Here is a 21,341-nt window from a genome sequence, read left to right on the forward strand (position 1 = left end):
TTTGAATGAAAAACTACAATTAAAGAAAAACTAAAACCGTACAGTTTCCTCGAGATTCGAACACGGGTTCTCCGGTTCCCAGCTAGTTACTTTTTTTTTGGTTCGATGTTGTTAGTTGCATTTGTTCGGTGCGGATGTCCCAGGATACCCGTTCAAATTTAGTGTTGAGCCGTTGACTCAGTTTTTTATCTTTTTTTTTTTTTCTTTAGAGAGGACAGCTAACCCTCTGAGCGACCACGCTGAGCTTGACGAACCTTGACCGTTTTGCTGTCGGCGCTTTCCCAGAAAAGCGTATACCATGTGGGTTGCGGCAGTTGTAAAAGTTTCTTTCCTCGATTTCAGGAAAAGTATGCATCTGTGGACCCCATACCCACTGATGAAAAGTGCTTTATTTACAATTATCTATCGATCCCGCCAATATTGAATCGATTGCTCGTCATAACCTTTAGGAGTGATTTTTCAAAACGGAGGGGGGGGGGGGGGAGTTGAGCCAAAATATCTTAGTGTCCTTCGTTTTAGATTGTACACAAGCGACCTGCCAAATTAGAGCTGAATCGGTTGGCCGTGTCTGAGGCCTTGTCAGTACCACACCTACGCTTATTATTAAAAGTAAAATCGTGTGGTTTATCAGGCGAAATATGTGACTGGATTGAGGAATTATTGGTAGAGAGGACGCTGCATGTTATCTACATCTACATCTACATTTATACTCCGCAAGCCACCCAACGGTGTGTGGCGGAGGGCACTTTACGAGCCACTGTCATTACCTCCCTTTCCTGTTCCAGTCGCGTATGGTTCGCGGGAAGAACGACTGTCTGAAAGCCTCCGTGCGCGCTCTAATCACTCTAATTTTACATTCGTGATCTCCTCGGGAGGTATAAGTAGGGGGAAGCAATATATTCGATACCTCATCCAGAAACGAGTGTTTTGTAAGCCACCTCCATTGTTGATGGACTACATTTTCTAAGCACACTCCCAATGAATCTCAACCTGGTACCCGCCTTACCAACAATTAATTTTATATGATCATTCCACTTCAAATCGTTCCGCACGCATACTGCCAGATATTTTACAGAAGTAACTGCTACCAGTGTTTGTTCCGCTATCATATAATCATACAATAAAGGATCCTTCTTTCTATGTATTCGCAATACATTGCATTTGTCTATGTTAAGCGACAGCTGCCACTCCCTAAACCAAGTGCCTATCCGCTGCAGATCTTCCTGCATTTCGCTACAATTTTCTAATGCTGCAACTTCTCTGTATACTACAGCATCATCCTCGAAAAGCAGCATGGAACTTCCGACACTATCTACTAGGTCATTTATATATATTGTGAAAAGCAATGGTCCCATAACACTCCCCTGTGGCACGCCAGATGTTACTTTAACGTCTGTAGACGTCTCTCCATTGATAACAACATACTGTGTTCTGTTTGCTAAAAACTCTTCAATCCAGCCACACAGCTGGTCTGATATTCCGTAGGCTCTTACTTTGTTTATCAGGCGACAGTGCGGAACTGTATCGAACGCTTTCCGGATGTCAAGGAAAATTACATCTACCTTGGAGCCTGTATCTAATATTTTCTGGGTCTCATGAACAAATAAAGCGAGTTGGGTCTCACACGATCGCTGTTTCCGGAATCCATGTTGATTCCTACATAGTAGATTCCGGGTTTCCAAAAACGACATGATACTCGAGCAAAAAACATGTTCTAAAATTCTACAACAGATCGACGTCAGAGATATAGGTCTATAGTTTTGCGCATCTGCTCGACGAACCTTCTTGAAGACTGGGACTACCTGTGCTCTTTTCCAATCATTTGGAACCCTCCGTTCGTCTAGAGACTTGCGGTACATGGCTGTTAGAAGGGGGGCAAGTTCTTTCGCGTACTCTGTGTAGAATCGAATTGGTATCCCGTCAGGTCCAGTGGATTTTCCTCTATTGAGTGATTCCAGTTGCTTTTCTATTCCTTGGACACTTATTTCGATGTCAGCCATTTTTTCGTTTGTGCGAGGATTTAGAGAAGGAACTGCAGTGCGGTCTTCCTCTGTGAAACAGCTTTGGAAAAAGGTGTTTAGTATTTCAGCTTTACGCGTGTCATCCTCTGTTTCAATGCCATCATCATCCCGGAGTGTCTGGATATGCTGTTTCGAGCCACTTACTGATTTAACGTAAGACCAGAACTTCCTAGGATTTTCTGTCAAGTCGGTACATAGAATTTTACTTTCGAATTCACTGAACGCTTCACGCATAGCCCTCCTTACGCTAACTTTGACATCGTTTAGCTTCTGTTTGTCTGAGAGGTTTTGGCTGCGTTTAAACTTGGAGTGAAGCTCTCTTTGCTTTCGCAGTAGTTTCCTAACTTTGTTGTTGTACCACGGTGGGTTTTTCCCGTCCCTCACAGTTTTACTCGGCACATACCTGTCTAAAACGCATTTTACGATTGCCTTGAACTTTTTCCACAAACACTCAACATTGTCAGTGTCGGAACAGAAATTTTTGTTTTGATCTGTTAGGTAGTCTGAAATCTGCCTTCTATTACTCTTGCTAAACAGATAAACCTTCCTCCCTTTTTTATATTCCTATTAACTTCCATATTCAGGGATGCTGCAACGACCTTATGATCACTGATTCCCTGTCATGGATGGAGAGTCATCGATGGATGTAGAAATAACTTCGGATGTACCCCAGGGAAATGTGTTGGTTCCCTTGATATTCATATTGTATATAAATGACCTGACTAAAAAAAACTAAACTTTGACCGAACAGACCATGAAGGTCCAATGGTACCGACCGGCCACCGTCTCATCCTCGGCCCTCAGATGCGGATATGGAGGGGAACGTGGTCGGCATACCGCTCTCCCGGCCGTATGCCGGTTTACGAGACCGGAGCCTCTACTTCTTAGTCAGGTAGTTCCTCAGTTTCCCTCATAAGGGCTGACTGCACCCCGTTTGCCAACAGCGCTCGGCAGACCGCATGGTCACCAATCCAAGTTCTAGGCCAGCCCAACAGCGCTTAACTTCGGTTACCACTGCGGCAAGACCGTTGGCCTAAATGATCTTACAGGCAATATTAATAGTAACCTCAGACTATTCGCAGAGGATGCAGTTATCTACAGTGAAGTACAGTCTGAACAAAGCTGCACAAATGTTCAGTCAGATCTTGATTTAAAAGAGGTGCAAAGATTGGAAACTTGCTTTAAATGTTCATAAATGTAACATTACGCACTTCGCAAAACGAAAAAACTTAATATTCTATGCATATAAAATCAGTGAGTCACAGATGGAATCTGTAAACTCATACAAATAGCTGGGTATAACACGTAGTAGGGACATGAAATGGAACGATTGCATAGGTTCAGTCGTGGGTAGAGCAGACAGCAGTCTTCGGTTTATTGGTAGAATACTGGAGAAACGCAATCAGTCTACAAGTAGATTGCTTACAAGTTCAAAATGGTTCAAATGGCTCTGAGCACTATGGGACTCAACTGCTGAGGTCATTAGTCTCCTAGAACTTAGAACTAGTTAAACCTAACTAACCTAAGGACATCACAAACATCCATGCCCGAGGCAGGATTCGAACCTGCGACCGTAGCGGTCTTGCGGTTCCAGACTGCAGCGCCTTTAACCGCACGGCCACTTCGGCCGGCTTGCTTACAAGTCACTCGTACCAATTCTAGAATACTTCTCAAGTGTGTGGGACCCGTACCAAATAGGACTAGAAGGGTATACTGAACATATGCAGAGAAGAGCAGCACGAATGGTCACAGGTTTGTTTGACCCGCGGGAGAGTGTCACGGAGATGTTTAAAGAACTGAACTGGCAGGGTCTTGAAGACTGAGCAAACTATCACGAGAAAGACTACTAACAGAGTTTCAACAACCAGCTTTCAATGAAGACTTTAGGAAAATACTACAACTCCTTACGTGTCGCTGACATAGAGATCATGAGAACAAAATTTGATTAATTACAGAGACAGAACACTATCATTCCTCCCGCTTTCCACATGTGAATGATACCGCAAAAACCCCTAATAACTGTTACAGTGGGACGTACCTCTCTTCCATGCACTTCAGTAGTTCGCAGAGCAGAGACGTAGTCACGTGAGTGGGCGTGCCCTGCGGAACTCACTTGCTCCGGCACGCCATGACAGTCCCATGGCACAGATGTGCAGAGACACGCCGCGTCTATCGTGTGCCGTGATGTCCACATGGTGACTGCCAACTGTTACCGGGCAACGGTCACGTCGTCCAGACGGTGACTGCCAACTGTTACCGGGCAACGGTCACATCGTCGCACGCTTTTGATTCTAACTGCAAGAACATTAGCTGCACGTGTCTGTAAAAACTTCGTCACTACAGATACACCTGCTCAACACATACATACTATGTACACACACGCGCGCGCGCGCGCCCACACCCACCCGCCCACACACACACACACACACACACACACACACACACACACACACACACACACACAATTTTAATGTTCGTCTGGATCAATAGGCCGCATTGTCCTAGAAATAAATTAAGATACAGTGCCTAGTCGGACCAAGATTTCTAGACAAATGCTCAAACTGGAAATAACCTCAGTAAATGCAGGGATGTTTGAACGAATTTCCACATCTCTGTTTGTTCTCACTAGCTGTGAATGAAAGATGTAAAAAAAATTAAAAATATTCCATTGATACAAATACACAAAAGCACTTACAGATGGGCGGAGAGGGTTGCGGAGGGGTAATCATAAAGTGTTACTGAACCACAGCTCCACAGTAACAGTGACAGACAAGAAAAAATACCCAAAGGAAACTATATCATTGTACCCATATGGTGATTGGAGCCTCAAAGTTACAAAAAACAGGATCATTCTGTTTAAAACAACCCAACCTCTACATCTACATCATACTCCGCAAGCCACTTAACGATATGTGACGGAGAGTACTTTTGGTTCAAATGGTTCAAATGCCTCTGAGCACTATGGGACTTAACTTCTGAGATCATCAGTCCCCTATAACTTAGAACTACTTAAACCAAACTGACCTAAGGACATCACACGCATCCATGTCCGAGGCAGGATTCGAACCTGCGACCGTAGCGGTCGCGCGGTTCCAGACTGTAGCGCCTAGAACGGCTCGGCCACCCCGGTCGGCGTACTTTTGGTACTACTGACTAATACTCCATCCCCGTTCCACTCACGAATGGCGCGCAGGAAAAATATTTTCCGGTATGCCTCTATATTAGCTTCATTTTGCCGAATTTTCTCGTCATGCTCATTTCGTGAGATATTTGTGGGAGGAAGTAATGTATTGTCCGGCTCTTCCCGGAAAGTGCTCACTCGGAATTTCAATAGAAAATCTCTCCGTGATGCACAATACTTCTCTCGTAACGCCTGCTACTGGACTTTACTGAGTATCTCCGTAACGCTCTCGCGCCGACTAAACGAACCTGTGACGAAACGCGCCGCTCTTCGATGGCACTTCTCTATCTTTTCTGTCAATCCTACCTGGAAAGACTCCCAGACTGACGACCAATATTCAAGAATAGGTCGAACAAGCGCCTCGTAAGCCGCTTCCTTTGGCGAATGAGCTACATTTCCTTAAGATTCTTCCCATGAATTTCGGTCCGCGTTTTGGATAGTACTACTACATATTTTACGGCAGATACTATTGTCATCGAAAGTGTAGTTGTACAGTAGCGTATTTCTTTTCCACTGTATGTGCAATATGTTACATTTATTTAAGTTCAGAGTCAACTGCCAGATCTTGCACCTTTCATCCGTTCTCTGCAGGTCATTCGGCAAATCGGTAATGTCTTCTGGCATTCCTATTTTCTTCTAGACAACCGCATCGTCTGCGAAAAATCTTAAAGAACTTCCGACACTTTCTATTAAATCATTTACATACATCGTAAACAGTAACATACATCGTAAACAGTAACTGTCCTGAAACTGTGTCTCGGACCGAGTCTCGAACTAGAGATGTTTTCTTCCCCGGACAAGTTCTCTACCGACTGAGCTGCTAGAGCACGGCTCACGACCCGTCCTCACAGCTTTACTTCCTTCAGTGCCTCATCTCCTACACTTGGGCACAGCAGTCGGTAGAGAACTTACCCGCAAAGGGCAGAGGTCCCGAGTGCGACATTCGGTCCGCCACACAATTTTAATTTGCCAGGAAGTTTCGTATCAGCACACACTCCGCCGAAGAGTGAAAAGTTCATTCCAGTGACGGTCCTACCACACTTCCTTTGCGTACACCGGAAATTACTTTTACATTCGTCGATTTTGTTCCGTTCAGAGCGACGTGTTGAGTTCTATGTGCAAGGAAGTCTTGAATCTGGGCGCAAATCTGGGCGGTAAGCTCGGTATTATTTTTTTGGCTAAACGCCAGTGCGGGTGGTATCAGATGGCTTCCTGAAGGCAAGGAATACGGCAGCAACCTGAACGCCTTTATCTACAACGCTAAGGATCTGATGTAGGAACATAGTAGGCTGAGTTTGTGGAATCCACGTTGATTTTTATACAGCACATTTCCGTTCTCCAAAAACGTCATAATTCTTGAGAATAAAACATGATCCATATTTCTACAACAGATTGACGTCAACGAAATAGGACTATAATTATGTGCATCTGCCCTATGAGCATTCTTGGAAACGAGAATGACCAGTACTTTCTTCCATACGTTAGGCACCCTTCGGTGGTCCAGTGATCTACGATAAAGCTCATTTCGTGTATCCCTAGCGCACAGTACTAGTACTGACTGTTCCAAACATAACTAAACTAAATCCGACAGAACACGCCTCGGAAGGCCTAACGGTAAAGACCGACTGCCGTGTCATCCTCAGCTGATAGGCGTCACTGGATGCGGATATGGAGGGGCATGTGGGCAGTGCAACGCTCTCCTGGATGTTGTCGGTTTTCGTGACTGGTGCTGCCATTTCTCAGTTGGCCTCATAAGGGCAGAGTGCACCCCACTTACCAACAGCACTCGCCAGGCCCGGACAGCAACCCATCCAAGTGCTAGCCATTCTCGACAGGACTATGATATGATGGGGATTAAGATCAGGTGGTTTAGCGGGCCAGTCGATGTCCAATAGGGTGCCTGAGTGTTTGCCCAACCAGGTATGTATGCCGTCAATACTGTGAACAAGACTGTTGTCATCTTGGAAGATAGGATATTTTCACAGAATACGCATTGTGAAGATACAGAAGAAATGACAATATTTGTCCACAGAGAATGTTGGAGGAAGCGGCCTAGTTGATGTTCACATTACTTCCAAGCCATAATAAGAAAAGGTCACAAAACCAATTCCGACCAACCCTAACTACACCCTCAACACACAGTGGGTTGAACGCCACGTTTCGCCATCGGTGCCCTTGATGCCTTTTCTCATTAAAAAAAAAAAAAAAAGCAGGCAAAATCACGACTTGTCGGCTCACACTTCACGCCTCCCACCAGCTATTGTCCAGTCTGTGTTGTTTGGCCCACTAAATACATGCAGCTTAATGTGCTGCTCTGAACTGCAGCCTTTTATGAGGTACCCAACTCCGAATGTTCATTGCGTGTAGTTCCCTTTGCAATGTTCGCTTGGAAACTGGTTTAGATCAACTTCCACTCACTGTGGGCAGCTATTCATGACAAGTTCGATACCAGTTCTCAATGACAAGGTGCGACACTTGTCTCTGCTCCTTGTCTGCAGTATCTTTTTACGACCACTGTTTTACATCATGTCACATGGACGCGAGGGGAAATCCACTCATTGTAGACACTGGGGAAACGCAATCAGCCGCAGTCCGTGTTGATGCACCAACAAATCGGTAAACACAAGAGCTCTTTCTGTCATTCTGTCAGTTCTCCATGTGGGTCTCGTCTCAATGTGATTATTACCATGCAACTGGCTAGCACATACATCATCAGATCAAAAGTATCCTGATACCCTTGTGTAATGAGGAATTCGCCACTAGTTGTCACAAGAGGCGGACCCGCAAGTGTAAAAGGAGGCAGGAAATATTGTGCTGCAGTAGAGAAGCAGTAGCAACAGCATGTGTGGATCAGAGATGTTCAGTGACTTTGAACGTGGACCAGTCGTTGGACGTCATCTGACTAATAAATCCATCAGGTATAATAATTCCAATCCCAAAGAAAGCAGGTGTTGACAGATGTGAAAATTATCGAATTATCAGATTAATAAGTCATGGGTGCAAAATACTAACGCGAATTCTTTACAGACGAATGGAAAAACTGGTAGAAGCCGACCTCGGAGAACATCAGTTTGGACTCCGTAGAAATATTGGAACACGCGAGGCAATACTGACCCTACGACTTATCTTAGAAAATAGATTAAGGAAAGGCAAACCTACGTTTCCAGCATTTGTAGACTTAGAGAAAGCTTTTGACAATGTTGACTGGAATTCTCTCTTTCAAATTCTGAAGGTGGTAGGGATAAAATACAGGGAGCGAAAGGCTATTTATAATTTGTACAGAAACCAGATGGTAGTTATAAGAGTCGAGGGACATGAAAGGGAAGCGGTGGTTTGGAAGGGAGTGAGACAGGGTTGTAGTCTATCCCCGATGTTATTCAATCTGTATATTGAGACAGCAGTAAAAGAAACAAAAGAAAAAATCGGAGTAGGTATTAAAATCCATGGAGAAGAACCAAAAGCTTCAGGTTCGCCGATGACATTGTAATTCAGTCAGAGACAGCAAAGGACTTGGAAGAGTAGTTGAACGGAATGGACAGTGTCTTGAGAGGAGGATATAAGCTGAAGATAAATAAAAGCAAAACGAGGATAATGGGATGTAGTCGACTTAATTCGGGTGATGCCGAGGGAATTAGATTAGGAAATGAGATACTTAAAGAAGTAAAGGAGTTTCGCTATTTGGGGAGCAAAATAACTGATGATGGTCGAAGTAGAGAGGATTTAAAATGTAGACTGTCAGTGGCAAGGAAAGCGTTTCTGACGAAGAGAAATTTGTTAACATCGCATATAGACTTAAGTGTCAGGAAGTCGTTTCTGAAAGTATTTGTATGGAGTGTAGCCAAGTATGGAAATGAAACATGGACGATAACTAGTTTGGACAAGAAGAGAATAGAAGATTTCGAAATGTGCTACAGAAGAATGCCAATCATTAGATGGGTAGATCACATAACTAATGATGAAGTATTGAATAGAAATGGGGAGAAGAGGAGTTTGTGGCACAACTTGACAAAAAGAGGGGACCGGTTAGTAGGACATGTTCTGAGGCATCAAGGGATCACAAATTTAGCATTGGAGGGCAGCGTGGAGGATAAAAATCGTAGAGAGAGACCAAGGGATGAATACACTAAGCAGATTCAGAAGGATGTAGGCTGCAGTAAGTACTGGAGATGAAGAAGCTTGCACAGGATAGAGTAGCATGGAGAGCTGCATCAAACCAGTCTCAGGACTGAAGACCACAACAACAGCAATACTTCAACCCTTCTAACACCAGAAAATTTTAATAAAACTTTGAAACACTATTACAGTCTTCTAAAAAATTTCTGGCAGCCTCATTAGCTGTTTATATTTCCTTTATTACAGGGGCAAACACGACCAGCTTCTCGATGATTTAAATGCATCCTCGGGGCTACACATACAACTAATATAACACTGGGTCTTTAAAGATACACGGTTTCCTAACATTCGGATGGCATTCGAATTGTAATAACCGCTTAAATCATATGGTTACGACATGAGAGATCCAAAATTACAGAGGATAGCAGACGCGGGAAATGTACAGGAGTACTGGGAGTCGCAGGTGTGGACTAGTGATAAAATTTCAACAGATGACCGCAAAGACCCACAAGGTGGAAACGTCACTATACCTGAAGTACGAAGGCCAGGCCACCAAACAGCCTAGTTGACGCAGTGTTATTGTAACGGCCGGAGCATAATGTGCCCAAGAGAAGCGGTCAACAGGAAGCATGGAAATTTACCGATAACTAATTTAATACTCGGTTATTAAAGACTCACGATCTCCCAACTTTCGGCTGGCATTCGAATTGACAGAACGTCTGAACCGTAAAATCGTACCCTCTAAAGCTGCCCAGTCGACTACTGGGGACGTGACGGTGAAGTGGAAATGAAAAGGAATAACCACAGCTAAATAAAAACCAGACAGAGCTCATGTACTGATAGACAGGGGCTGTCGAGCACAGCAGAGGGCGGTTGTAAAAAAATCACACGAAATCAGCGAAAGGAATCACTCTCGAGTGCTACAGCAGTGCAGCTACCGCAATGACTGCGTCTAGAGAGTTAAAAAGAATGGGGAACAATGGTTGACCAACGTCTCATAAGCCACACATTTCCGCATTTAATGCTAAGTGACAGTTGGGATGGCGTAAAGAGTGACGTAAGTGGACAGTGGATGATTGGAAAGAGTAATTTGGAGTGATGAATCATGCTATACACTGTGGCAATCGGATAGAAAAGTTTGAGTGTGGCGAATTCCTAGAGAATATTACCTGGCATCACGTGCATTGCCAGCGGTGAAGCGTGGTGTTGCAGTATGGAGGTATTTTCGTGGTTAGGCTATGGCCACCCATTTGCTCTTAAGAAAACGCTAAATGCAGAAGGATAACGCATTTTACAGCGGTGTGTACAGCGGGCAGTAGAGGAGCAGATCGGAGATGATAATTGTATCAGCAGACAATGCACCCTGTCATAAGTCAATGGTAACATTTCTCGAACAGACTCGCGCGAACGAAAAAATGGCTGACATAGGAATAAGTGTCCAAGGAATAGAAAAGCAACTGAAATCACTCAACAGAGGAAAGTCAACTGGACCTGACGGGATATCAATTCGATTCTACACAGAGTACGCGAAAGAACTTGCCCCCCATCTAACAGCCATGTACCGCAAGTCTCCAGAAGAGCGGAAGGTTCCAAATGATTGGAAAAGAGCACAGGTAGTTCCAGTTTTCAAGAAGGGTCGTCGAGCAGATGTGAAAAACTATAGGCCTATATCTCTGACATCGATCTGTTGTAAAATTTTAGAAGATGGTTTTTTTCTCGCGTATCATGTCATTCCTGGAAACCCAGAATCTACTCTGTAGGAATCAACATGGATTCCGGAAACAGCGATCGTGTGAGGCCCAACTCGCTTTATTTGTTCATGAGACCCAGAAAATATTAGATACAGGCTCCCAGGTAGATGCAATTTTCCTTGACTTCCGGAAGGCGTTCGATACAGTTCCGCACTCACTGTCGCCTGATAAACAAAGTAAGAGCCTACGGAATATCAGACCAGCTGTGTGGCTGGATTGAAGAGTTTTTAGCAAACAGAACACAGCTTGTTGTTCTCAATGGAGAGACGTCTACAGACGTTAAAGTAACCTCTGGCGTGCCACAGGGGAGTGTTATGGGACCATTGCTTTTCACGATATATATATATATATATATATATATATATATATATATATATATATATATATATATATATATATATATATGACCTAGTAGATAGTGTCGGAAGTTCCATGCGGCTTTTCGTGGATGATGCTGTAGTATACAGAGAAGTTGCACCATTAGAAAATTGCAGCGGAATGCAGAAAGATCTGCAGCGGATTAACATAGACAAATGTAATGTATTGCGAATACATAGAAAGAATGATCCTTTACTATATGATTATATGGTAGGGGAACAAACACTGGTAGCAGTTACTTCTGTAAAATATCTGGGAGTATGCGTACGGAACGATCTGAAGTGGAATGATCATATATAATTAATTGTTGGTAAGACGGGTGCCAGGTTGAGATTAATTGGGAGAGTCCTTAGAAAATGTAGTCCATCAACAAAGGACGTGGCTTACAAAACACTCGTTCGACCTATACTTGAGTATTGCTCATCAGTGTGGGATCCGTACCAGGTCGGATTGACAGAGGAGATAGAGAAGATCCAAAGAAGAGCGGCGTGTTTCGTCACAGGGTTATTTGGTAAGCGTGATAGCGTCACGGAGATGTCTAGCAAACTCAAGTGGCAGACTCTGCAAGAGAGGCACTCTGCATCGCGGTATAGCTTGCTGTCCAGGTTTCGAGAGGGTGCGTTTCTGGATGAGGTATCGAATATATTGCTTCCCCCAACTTATACCTCCCGAGGAGATCACGAATGTAAAATTAGAGAGAATCAAGCGTTGATGGAGGCTTTCCGGTAGTCGTTCTTCACGCGAACCATACGCGATTGGAACAGGAAAGGGAGGTAATGACAGTGGCACGTAAAATGCCATCCGCCACACACCGTTGGGTGGCTTGCGGAGTATAAATGTAGATGTAGATGTAGACTGACCTGCCCAGGCCTGAATCAAATGAAACCCCTTTGGTATGACTTAGAACGTCGACTTCGCACCAGATCCAAGCGTCCAACACCAGTACCTTCTTGCTTTCGGCTCTTGAAGAAGAATGGGCTGCCATTTCTCCACAAACATTCAGACACCTCCTTGAAAGTGTGCCGAGCAGGGTTCAAGCCGTCATAAAGGCGAAGGGTGGACACAATCCAGATTTATGTCCAGTAATAAGCGTCCCCATACTTCTTATAAGGTGGTGTACACACATCACTTCACTGCCACGTCAGTAGTGACATGACCGCCTGATACCTATTCTGCACCATCCAGAACTGTCCAAGTGACCTGTGTGTCTTTGAGTTTGGAGAGTGCTATTTTGTCTAGTGGGTTTTTAAGATAGCCCAGTTATACACAGCTCAACGTGTGAACGGAAATCGTAGGCTATTCTTGGTTCGGTTGTTCTCCGGCCAGGGCCAGGCGACCAACCCCACACGAGCTACGGCCGTCACGCCCAGCAGTAAACTGCGGCCGCCGCTCCTGCCGCCCACCCCCACCTCATTCCAATCACCCTCCCCCAGCCTCCACTCCAGTGAATGTGAAAAACCACCCCGGCAGCGGCGGTAGAGGTAGCCGGGGGTGTGCCATAATAATGTCCCCCCCACCAACATTCCCACAACCCCTGGTCCCGGCCTGCCTTAAGGACCGCGGCGGGGCGTGCCGGCGCCATTACCATTCACGGAACGGCGGCGGTTAACTTTTACACTGGAAACTCTCGCGCTGTCCGAGAGCTGCTGGAAAACTTGGGCAGCGTTAAGAAAATTAACGCCCAGATGCTGCCGTTACACTCGGCTGCGGTCGAACGGCTCGCCACGACCGTTAGAAATCTTTTCTGTATAAGCGAGCGCCAGCGGAATACAAATTGTGGAAGAATACGCTGTCTTTCCTGGAGGCGGTACATCTCCTCTGCGGAAATCGCAATAGATTCAGGAAACTGTGCTCTTGTGAAACTGAACTCGCTCTTTTCGTTCACAAGATGCAGAAGGCTCAAACAGCGACGTTCAGATTCTCGCGGCGCCCATGTAATCATATTTATTTATTGATTGATTTCTTTGAAATGAAAATATTAGGACTATCAGGCCCTCTCTTACAGCTAACCAGGTATTCTACTCATTTTACACTAGCTGAGAAACCCGTCCTTGCCCAAGTTTAGCTGCCTCCAAGACTTCGAGCACGTGTATTTGTTTTTTACTTATAAAGCTTCCTCTGAAGTACAGAGTGTTTCAAAAATGACTTTACAACTTTGATTGTAGTGTCAATTTGTAGGGAAATACATCAAGTTTTATCTCGCGTAGTTCGCTAGCGCCGAAGCGCACCGTAACAGCCCTAGCGGCAGTTGCGCTAAAGATGGCTGCCTTCACTGTGTGTTTTGGTTTGAAGAATCGAAGTCGGCGACAACAGTTCAGCGTAATTTTCGTGCCAACTACGCTAAAGATCCTCCTACTAGGCCCCCAATTTATGAGTGGCATAAATGCTTTATAGAAACAGGATGCTCGGTAAGATGTGGGATATCATCAGGTCGTCCAAGCACATCTGACGACGTCATTGAGCGAGTGAGACAACGTTACATCAATTTTTGTACCACAGATCGATGAGGGTGACGAAGAACGAAATGTTTACTTCTTGCAAGATGGTGCACCACTCCACTGCGTGGCTGACGTCCGGGAATTTCTCAGTGACCGCTTTCCAGGTCAATGGATTGGCCGTGATGATGGCCCCCACACTCCCCAGACCTGACACCACTCGATTTTTTTTTTAATGAGGATTCATCAAGTATATCGTGTTTGTACCCCCTGAGCCGGCTTCTCTACCTGAACGAAAAACAAGAATTTACGCCGCCACTGAGTAAGTTACACCTGCAATGCTACAGCGAGGTTGGGAAGAAACTGACTTCCGATGGGATGTGTGCAGGATAACCAACGGAAGTCATATACATCTTTAGTTTAAGGTAAAAGAAAAACTTGATGTGTTTCCATACAAAATAACACTAAACCCAGCTCTATATCTTCTTTCGATAAAAAATACCCTGTAGTATGATTGGGGACATGAATGAAGAGCTTGTTTGTTTCACTAACACGGGAGAGAGCGATGTAGAGCGGGCCGTGCGAAAAGCAACCGAAACTAAAACCAGGTTCACACAGGCACCAAAAGTGTCTCCACAGCTAGAGGCAGTCTGCAGTTGCGATGCAGTTACATGTGTGAACCACTGCTTTTTAGTGTCGCAACTTCAGCGACGCAACTTTTGTGATGCCACAAAAACTTCAGCTTGATTTTACTTTGTAGCTTCACTTCCCTCCCACCACTGCTACCCGGAGGCAGCATCTCGAAACACGAGCATTCTGTCGCGGTTATCGTGGAGTAATTACTGCTGCACTCTGTTCAATTTTAGTGTGTTTTCATTTTATTGGTGAAAAAAGCTGTCGTGAGGGACACTTTCGCAGCTTCTAGAACTACACGAACAGCAGCCTATGTTTGAATTTCTGCAGCAGTGTGTGTGTGTGTGTGTGTGTGTGTGTGTCTGTGGTGCGGGGGGGGGGGGGGGAGGGGGGAAGCGACAACATTTGCAAACCAATGACATATTCCATAATCTTAAAAGATTTTTGGATGAATAAATAAATAAACAAACTTAATATATGTAACGAAAAAAGCGAGTCGTATAAATTCGTGATGTGTGAGACTAAGCATTGCATAGATTGTGGATAATACATATGAAGTAACTCACGAGTGTGATGTGGTACCAGTTAAACTAAAAATTAGTTATTCTCAATGCCTGTATCGACGAATAAAAAAAGATTCTAAAATCTGGGAACTGGTGCATGTCTGTAGATTATATTTACATGTCAGGTATTGGTTAGTTTGCCACAAGGAGGTTAAAATAGATATTCTACTCTCCTTGGCTTGCATTGCAAACTACATTTTCGTCTCCGAGTGTTACTTCTTTTATAAATGTGTTTGTTGCACCTGATTTATCCCTTTTGCGAAATCTATTTTCAGATCCAACATTTGAGTTTCGTCTTCCTGGTATTTAACTTTTGTCTCAGCTCTAATGCGATAACCTGCGTTATAAAATCAAATCCTCCCATACGTTATCAGTTGACACCAGTTACGTAGAATGTGTGGCGTCCTGTGTGAACGGTAGCTTACGATGCCACTACAGAAAGCCACAAGCTGTGGCGGCACATTAGATGAGTGTGTAAAGCCGGCTTAAGATCCACGCCTGCAAAACACAGTCTCTGGCCCTGCGCTTTGTTTATAGTCGTGGTATAATTTAAACTCACCAGGAATTGTACACGTTTATAGCGTTTCCGTTAGGAATAAGCAATATTCGGGATATAAAAGCTCACTCACGTGCTCTACTTCCTGCCAAAATTTCCTCTTCTGAGACGTTACGTTATTAAGAAGTGACTTCAAGCCTCTGTGAGTGGAGGGTCCTGAGGAGTGAGATAATGCATGACACTCTTGATGAGATTTATGTTGCGCCTCACTTTTGGAGGAATTTCTCCAAACAACGAGTTGAAGCCTAATGTTCTCGAGCCACACCAAGCCTCGTCTCAAAATCTTCATTGGGTTCTTGAGAGCACGTAGTCCTCAGCTTTTTAGCTGTTCTGGCGTATTAAGAAAAACTCGACCGTTTACTAGGCACTTTTTGCCCGTAAACAAAACGATATCAAAATGTAATGAGTAAGCATCCAAATCTCAAAGCGAACTTAATAAATTCGTTTTTCCTAGCAAAAAAAATAAATAAAAACCTATACAAATCAAAATCGTAAATATGAACATCCTAGCCAAATAAATACTATGTTAGTTTGTATTCAAAAACATAAGATTGCGATACTTAATTCTATCACTGACGTGAACTTCCGAAAATAATTCTCTCACTGAGGTAAGAAGGTTTCCTAGAGAACAGGGCAAATATAAATAAAAACTATCGAATGGGGCAAAACAGTGTCTTTAAGGTTTTAAGACACACAGTGAAATCAGTAAATCCGTTTATCCTAGCCAAACACATTTGCTGTTACTTTGTATTCGTAAACATAAGATTGGACGGTTGATTCTGTAAATTTATTGCATTATTAGTAGCCTTGTAGAACAAATTTTCATTTTATTTCAATGTGAAATGATGTTACTTAACACAATCAAGGCGAAATTCTCACACTCGTATATTTTGCGCCCTTTGAATCCCAATTTTTCCTTATCGCTTGAGCCTGTACCTTTGAGCAGTTGGCCTTTGTCAATGGCATGGTGAATACTTACGTTACGCAAATATATAATATTGTTATAATTTTATGTAGACAGGAAATTTTATCAGTGGGTGATCACATTAGTGCATTTATTCTGACGTACGCCGAATGTAATCGGACTGCTGTCTTAAGCCATGGCATGTGACGTTTCTGCTTTTCATGTCAGTTTTATATACGACAAGAGCCGCTCTGCTTCCGCTAATGTAATTTACCACCATATGATGCAACAAGTGAGTACGCTTACTTCACAACATTTTCTTTCATATGTAAAAATAATTTGTAACCGTTTATATACATTTTTGGAGTCTACTCCTTTTGAAGAAGATATTTTTATAAATTTCGACACATAGGTGAAGGGCTCAATAAATCTTTGATGTACAACTGGTTCAAAGTAGTACAGTTGTGAATCAAAGCCTTGTTTAAGATTTTGAAATATGTGTCCGTCCAGGTATCGAAGGCTGTCGCCAAGAATATGGACATTAGTTTTAAAATTTTAAAAACAAGTATTGCCATTGATGTTAATAAGCAATGCAAAAATTTTAACCTGATGCCAGACTATGTGAAAGCTTTTATTAAAACTAAGCAGTGTGAGAACACGCCTTCATTTAAGAAAAAATTAGTCAACAAATTTTAGCTGACAGAACAGTACAGCTGTATAAAAAGAGAGATAGGTTGAATGCAGAAGTTTACGATTTATATTTTATTTTAAATTAAGTTCTTAAAGAAAATTTTAATTGTGAAATTGATGTTATCTGGAAGGTATCAACGATTGCTTGTATAATCGTAAATGTGAAATTGAAATCGTACACGAAAAGAAATCATCAAAACTCAAGAACAGGATACCAATAAATAACGACAAATTTACAGTAAATAACAGAACACAGTATCAATTTTTAAATGAGTATAAAATAAAACTTTGCTAAGGAAGAAGGCCTAATTTCACATAAAGGTTAGGATTAATGATTCTTCAGTAATATACGACTTTGTGGTCCACCTTAAAATTGGTCTAGACAGTGCTAAGGTAGATAACGTCCAACAAGTTAGGATAGCTCATGAATGTAAAGTATCATACATAAGAAATGGCAGCTATAAGGAGCATTCACACTAAAGAAAAAAATGCGTTTAATAATATTAAATTGAAAAACACTGAAGCTTTAATAACTAAAGCCGATGAAGGCAGTACGGTTGTCGTTGCCTATAAAAATGAGTGTAGACAAAACGTTACAATTTTTTGAGAAAAACGGCATCATCAAAATTAGTACAGATCCCAACGCTAACGTGCAAAAAGAAATTCGGAACTGTTTAGATAATACTGAAAACTTTTTCCGAAAAGGTCAGAAAAAACGATTATTGAACATCAATCAAAAGGCTCCAGTTGTAATAACCCAGTATAAGCTTCACGAGAACGAGTATCCGAACCGACCGATTGTAAATAGTATTGTGAGTGCTCACCACAAGTTAGCTAAGTTTACAAGGTAAACTCAAGGATTTTTTTTTTTTTTGACAGAAATTTTTCCGTTAAAAATAGACAAGATCTGATTAGTAAAATTAAAATTCCCAAATGCACTTCTCGTACTAGATTGTTGTCCTTCGATATTACAATCCTGTTGACGAACGTTCCTATTGAGGCGATACTTGAAATTGGTGCGAAGAACCTATTACTGCACAAAAAGTTGACTGAGATGCAAATTACAGAACCAGTGATGTTCTTAAAAGTAATATTCAAATAAAATTATTTTAATTTTAACGGTAAATTGTATGTTCAGCCCTTTGGCCTTGCGATGGGAACTCTCTTAGCTGGTATTTTATCTGGCATTTTCATTAACTCCCTTTAAGACGGCTTCTTCAAAACCAAGCCAGAATTAGCTAGTAAAATACGGTTTTATGTGCGTTATGTAGACGACTTAATTTTTGCATTTGATAGAAGTGACAAGAAATAGATTCATAAAACATCTTTAACGGCTTCCACGAGAAAATAAAATTAACTAAAGAAATTCAAAATGAGTACGGTGACCTAAATTTCCTTCCTTACGCATACAGAATGGCCTGTCACTTTCGGTATTCATCGTAAGACAATCTACTCTGATAATATTATTCCATCAGATTCTTTCCATCCACAGGCTCATAAAGCTGCGTTTTTAATTTAGCAATAAATCGTGCTTTAACAAAGCCACTTTTCCCATACGATTTTCAGAAAGAAATTATTTTGATTAAGACTATTGCCAGCAATGATGGTTCTGAACAAGACCTAGTCGACCAGATACCCATTAACAAAAGGGCAAATAAAACATTTTCATCACTGGGTGACAACAAACTAAAGAGTAATGAATGCGGAATGGCAAGTTCATTTCGATACCATATTTAGGTAGTACGTACAACAGGATTGACCGTCTTCTGATTAGAAAATACGGTTGTACAGTTGCCTTCTCTACTGGCATTATTTTGAAGACAAAATTAATACGTACATTAACAGCTGAACAAGATCCTTTCACAAGTTCAGTCGTCTATAAAATCGTCTGTAAAGATTGACCTAGCTATTATATAGGGCAGACTAGTAGAACTATTTAAAGTCAGATATAAGGAGCACCTGTTGGGTAGGAAAGGGGGAAATGTTCATAATTCTTCTTTTGCTGAACACTCTTTATTTCAGTCGATTCTCCGAGGAAATAACAAAATGGCTCTGAGCACTATGGGACTCAACTGCTGAGGTCATTAGACCCCTAGAACTTAGAACTAGTTAAACCTAACTAACCTAAGGACCTTACAAACATCCATGCCCGAGGCAGGATTCGAACCTGCGAACGTAGCGGTCTTGCGGTTCCAGACTGCAGCGCCTTTAACCGCACGGCCACTTCGGCCGGCCGAGGAAATAACAAGAAACCGTAATTTTAATTAGGAAATAAAAGGCTGGAAATGAGATTTATTAGAAAAACTTGAAATTTGTAAAAATCTTGCTAAGACAGACGATAACATTTTCAACGATCAGTTGGCATTCGCGAGTAAGCACTTCCTTGATGAATTTAAGCCCGCATCTCGTGGTCGTGCGGTAGCGTTCTCGCTTCCCACGCCCGGGTTCCCGGGTTCGATTCCCGGCGGGGTCAGGGATTTTCTCTGCCTCGTGATGGCTGGGTGTTGTGTGCTGTCCTTAGGTTAGTTAGGTTTAAGTAGTTCTAAGTTCTAGGGGACTGATGACCATAGATGTTAAATCCCATAGTGCTCAGAGCCATTTTGATGAATTTAAACCGCTGCTCACGGTCATGTAACACGTGTTTACCGATTGCCGCTAACATCGGCGAATGTGTCACTTTCCTCAAAATTCTCTCTCTGTACTGTTTAGCTTTTTACATTTCATATCGGCCACGCGGGGTAGCCGTGTAGTCTAGGACGCCTTGCCACGGTTCGCGCGGCTCCTCCCCGTCGGAGGCTTGAGTTCCCCCTCGAGCATGGGTGTGTGGATGTTGTCCTTAGCGTAAGTTAGTTTAAGTTGGATTAAGTAGTGTGTAAGCCTAGGGACCGATAACCGCAGCAGTTTGGTCCCATATGAACTTACCACAAATTTCCAAATTACATTTCATATCACAGGATTTCATTTCTCGTGACCTTTTCAGCACATGTTCCTAAAGTTTGTATATTAAAAAAAATGTATGTTGTAACATGGTTTACATTTTTTCTGTGTAAGCCTCTGTATACTTAAGCAGAAGGTTCTCATTTTTTATGTTGTGATGTAACTTTATCCTTTTAAATCTTTCCTCCACTTTATTGTAACAGAAATAATATTTTGTAATAGAACTGTTATACAGGAAATTATATATTTAACGAATATCTCTAGAATTATTCCATTTATTACTGGCCTTCTATAAGAGATTTTCATTTTGCTTTAATGTAAAATTACGTTACTTAACATCGGCAAAACGCAGTGCTTACACATATGTACACTATGTGATCAAAAGTATCCGGACACCCCCCAAAAACATACGTTTTTCATAATAGGTGCATTGTGCTGCCACCTACTGCCAGGTACTCCATATCAGCGGCCAGCCGGAGTGGCCGAGCGGGTCTAGGCGCTACAGTCTGGAACCGCGCGACCGCTACGGTCGCAGGTTCGAATCCTGCCTCGGGCATGGATGTGTGTAATGTCCTTAGGTTAGTTATAGGGGACTGATGACCTCAGAAGTTAAGTCCCATAGTGCTCAGAGCCATTTTGAACCATATCAGCGACCTCAGTAGTCATTAGACATCGTGAGAGAGCAGAGTGGGGCTCTCCGCGGAACTCATGGACTTCGAACGTGGTCGCGTGATTGGGTGTCACTTGCGTCATACGTCTGTACGCGAGATTTACACACTCATAAACATCCCTAGGCTAGGTCCACTGTTTCCGATGTGATAGTGAAGTGGAAACGTGAAGGGACACGTATAACACAAAAGCGTACAGGCCGACCTCGTCAGTTGACTGACACGAGACCGCCCACAGTTGAAGAGTGTGAGTTAACGAGCATTTTGCTCTCATTTAAGTATATGGCCGAAAGAGTCAGCCTTCAGGAATTGTGAAACGAACCCTGTCGTCCAGGACCGGATGCCACAAAGGACGCAGATTCACCACAAAATGGGGAAATTCACAGGCGTCTATTGTCTATTGAGACCTAAGCGCTGTAGTGTGCTAGTGAGACAGACGAGAACCTTCGTCATACGGAAACCCAGTAGAAGGCTTTTGTGGCCAAGGAGACGTAGCAGTGTTAAATATGGC

This window comes from Schistocerca piceifrons, chromosome 8 (genome assembly GCF_021461385.2).
Source record: "Schistocerca piceifrons isolate TAMUIC-IGC-003096 chromosome 8, iqSchPice1.1, whole genome shotgun sequence".
Taxonomy (NCBI): domain Eukaryota; kingdom Metazoa; phylum Arthropoda; class Insecta; order Orthoptera; family Acrididae; genus Schistocerca; species Schistocerca piceifrons.